The sequence below is a fragment of the Hippoglossus stenolepis genome, chromosome 9 (assembly GCF_022539355.2).
Source record: "Hippoglossus stenolepis isolate QCI-W04-F060 chromosome 9, HSTE1.2, whole genome shotgun sequence".
In the NCBI taxonomy this organism is placed as follows: domain Eukaryota; kingdom Metazoa; phylum Chordata; class Actinopteri; order Pleuronectiformes; family Pleuronectidae; genus Hippoglossus; species Hippoglossus stenolepis.
Genome location: NC_061491.1, coordinates 19387237 through 19391723, shown reverse-complemented (window position 1 = coordinate 19391723; position 4487 = coordinate 19387237).

Sequence of the window (4487 nt, the reverse complement as noted above, 5' to 3'; positions counted from 1 at the left end):
TTGGTCTGTGAGGCAATAAACAGTTTTTTCAGCCTGCTACAGAACGTACTGCATACATGAGTTTTAACATGTGACCAACGTTCCTCTTTGTCCATTGCTATGATTTTCATAGTTGTTCCTCTTGACATTTTACATGATTTGACATGCTTTTTGTTACCAATGCATCCACGACTTTGATCACATGCAGTGTCTTGTATGGATATGTAAATGTATCGAGGTCTACTGGGGGCCCAGGGGTCCAAGACAGTGACGCAAGTATTCAGAGTATCAGTGCGTCTGGCCAGAGACTTCTGTTGCAGGTCACTCCCGTTGTCTCTTGCATCATTTCCTGTCACCACCCTGCTGCCTGCTTTCATAATAATGGACAAAAAGCTTCATTCATTCAAAATCTCACATATAAAAGTGCTGATTGTCTGCCCGACCCCAAATAACCCACCTCTGAGTAAATGGACTGCATTTATATAGCGCTTTGCCAGTTTTATTGACCGCTTTACAGTACAAGTCACATTCACCCATTCATGCACACATTTGCGCCTCTATTAAGAAATGCAAACTGCAGGAGCCAGGAATCGAACCACTGACCTTCTGGTTAGTGGACGACCCGCTCTACCTCCTGAGCTCAGAACCTCCCCTTTGGGTTCACATTATTAACAGTCTGGAATTTTGTTACTTTCAAGTAGCTGTATATTATATAATACTCATTCAATGTTACTAAGTTAAATTACAATGATTTAATATTTGGTAACTAACAGATTCTTCTCACTAGAACTCATTAAAGAGTTTCTAAAAAATCCTTGTCAGTGAGTGTGACTGTTTCTCCTGCATCATTACTGACAGGCTGTGTTGGTTGACACCATGAAACTACACATTCCACAACACGATGTTTTGCTACATTACAGCGTCGTCCTGCTGCCTCAGCACTGGATTCAGGCTCTGACCCAAGATCCCTCAGCAGCTGAGATCAGCTCAGCTCAGCACAGCTCAGCAAGTATCCACGATTTCTCTTACCTCTTAAAACCAGATAGATAGATAGATAAATGGATAGACTGACGGACAGACAGACGGAAAGATAGACAGACAGACAGACAGACAGACAGACAGACAGACAGACAGACAGACAGACGGCCAGATAGATAGATAGATAGATTAACTACTTTCCTCCTCATGACCCAATGTCCTCAGTTTAACCAAAACAAATCACCACATCTGCCCTCCTCCACTTCAGAGTGAATGAACTCCAATGCACTGTTATCTCACTCTCTGCAACAAGACACTGAGTTTGACCTGCTGTTACACGAGCCGCTCTGCAGACACTTTTATATGCCCATGTGCCGCATGAGGTCAAATTAGAGTATTTGTAGTAATGAGTCGCACTATACAAGAGGCATGGTGCACACAATAGACTTCCATGTGCACACTTCCTCCACACCTGGCCCATGTCACAGCAGGAACTATGACCACATCTCCTCCTCTCCTTTCATAGCAGCTCTATATGGACTCGTCAGACCTTACACATCACAGGAAAGGATCATATTAGAAACACTAGATATAGAATCAGCATCCTCACGAGGAGGAAATGGAACAGTTAACACCGTTTTGTCAGCTTTGTGTGGGAAGTTCAGGCTTGGTTCTCCCCTTCAGAGGTTTGGTTAATGAAAATAATATGGGCCTCCGATTGTAAAGCTGCGCATGCAGAAAATAACAGCCATGTTTTTACAAAATATAGCTTAAAAAAAGAGTCACCTTTTACCAGATTTACTTTGGTACTTTGTCATATTTGCTTCTTTCGTAAAAAAATATATTGAAAGTAATGTCAATGTCAAAGGTTAATGTAAATATAAGATTTCAAACTAAATGCTGAATCTAAATGCAAACATTGACTCTAAATCTAAATTTCCAATGTTAAATCTAAATCCACATTTTTTATCTAAATGTTCAATGTGAAATCTAAATGTTGAATCTAAATGTTAAATCTTAATGTTAAATATAAGGTGCAGCTTTATTATCGGTGCCCCATAAAATGATGAGCCAACAAGGGAGAAACTGACATATAGATGATTCACCACATGGACATAAGTACTGTAATAGTACATATGTACTGCAATAGTGCATAAGTACTGTAATAGTACATGCGTACTGTAATAGTACATGTCTTCTGTAATAGTACATATGGCTGCAGTAAAGTAAAGTTGACTGCTCTTTGTTTTCCACGGTGAAGTAACCTGCAGCCTTAACATTCACAACATGTGGCTGCCTGCTCCAACTCTGGAATCCCCTCAACTGTCAGGACCGAGCCAAACCTCTGGGGAGGAGGCAGGAGTTCACCTCCTCAACCGAACACCAGCAAGAGTTCACCTCCTCAGTCGAACACAAGCTGGAGCTCACCTCCTCAACCGAACACCAGCAAGAGTTCACCTCCTCAGTCGAACAACAGCAGGAGTTCACCTCCTCAGTCGAACACAAGCTGGAGCTCACCTCCTCAACCGAACACAAGCTGGAGTTCACCTCCTCAACCGAACACAAGCTGGAGTTTACCTCCTCAGCCGAACTACAGCAGGAGTTCGCCTCCTCAGCCGAACTACAGCAGGAGTTTCCTCCTCAACCGAACTACAGCAGGAGTTCGCCTCCTCAGCCGAACACAAGCTGGAGTTCACCTCCTCAGCCGAACACAAGCTGGAGTTTACCTCCTCAGCCGAACTACAGCAGGAGTTTACCTCCTCAGCCGAACACAAGCTGGAGTTCACCTCCTCAGCCGAACAGCAGCAGGAGTTCCCCGCTGTCAGTATTATGATGGTGTCGGTGGTTACCTGTTGATTTTGAGGGCGAAGGCTCGTCTCTCTGCGCTGCCCAGCGAAGCCATGTGACAGTCTGAAGTCCAGTTCAGTGGAGCGGTGCTGCTGGTTGGATTCCCCCCCCTCGTGTGCTCTCTCTCTCGCCGCCTCTCTGTCACTGACGCTCCGCTTCTCCTCCTCCTCCTCCTACTCTCCGCTGCTGCTCCTCCGTCATGATGGAGTCTGTGGCGACAGGTTCGATGCTGCTGGGTGGAAACTTCCGCGTTCAACTGTAGACATCCTCGTGCGTGGAGAGAGAGAGAGAACGGGAGAGAGAGAAAGGGAGAGAGAGAGTGGGAGGGGATGTGCGCGCGAGCTGTAGCGGGATGAGACCTGAGTCTCGCGCGCTCCCTCGCTGGCTAAATAAGCTCTTGCACTTGTTTTGATCCATCAATACAAATTTTAAAGCAATGTTTTTATGGACAGATAGATGCAAACTTTCTTAATGGCTAACATACCAGTATGATGCTATCAGGGAAATGCTAAACAACAACACTAACAATAGGGTTAGCGTAGCTTACAAATGCTAACAAACTTGCAGGAAAGGGAAGTTGTTCCCAGGGTTCTTCTGATCCCCTCACATGTTGTAGTTCTTGATAAAAGAAATTGTCTCAAAATGTAGAAAGAATCATAGATAGATAGAAAGAAAGAAAGATAGATAGATAGATAGATAGATAATATTTATCTATCTAGATAATATGTATCTATCTATTAGATAGATAGAAACGTATTGGAATATATGATAATAGGCCCTATGTTCCCACTGTTCTTCTAACCACAGATCCTCTTCTCCTTCACATATTGAGTGGTTCTTGATTAAAAAAAATTGGATCAATTTATGAAGAATTTACATCTTTATCCAACGCATTCATCTCAAGACGTAGAAACAGTCTTGATCCTGAAAATAAATTGTTTTTGCGATTCTACTCGACAAAATAAATTTCAGATCATTCCTCTCAGCTACAGCACAGGGTGTCGGGGTCACTAGTCTTTGATTTTCTAGTCTATCAGATACAAGATGACATCATATAAGACCTCGAGCCTGCTAAACCTTTACTTTTACTTTCACCTCTCAGGTTGTAGTAACAAGTTGACTCTGAGATGCACTGAATTGCACAGCACAGGGAAATATTAACAGAGTTTAGACATCATTGGCTACAAGACAATAAGGTCACACCCATCAACCTGTGTAGTAAATCTGGTAACCCCTCCCTAAAGTGACATTTTAATGAGCAACCTGAACAACTGCAGGTGATTTTTACATACTTTTCTAGTTTTCTGTTGATTTTTGAGACAATAATACTTCTATAAAGTCCCAACTTTAAAACTGTTGGTTTAGTGGGATGTGATGTTTACAATTGTTGTTTTGTTTGTTTAATTAAATTCTAAACTATATAAATTATTTTGTGGGAAAAGTAGATTGAAGCAGGGACAACTTTCTGCCGCCCCCTTATGGTGAAAGTGTGTCATCACACTAAATCTCTTCGACAAACCTGCTCATGAGAATGAGACAAATTATAAATATTTGTGTATATATATTATCAAGACATATTTTACTTATCTATAATTTCCGTAGTGTCCAACTCTGTGGTGTTTATAACCATGTTTTTTCCTTTCTGCGGACTGACCGTGAACTAACATGAGGCGGAACTATTA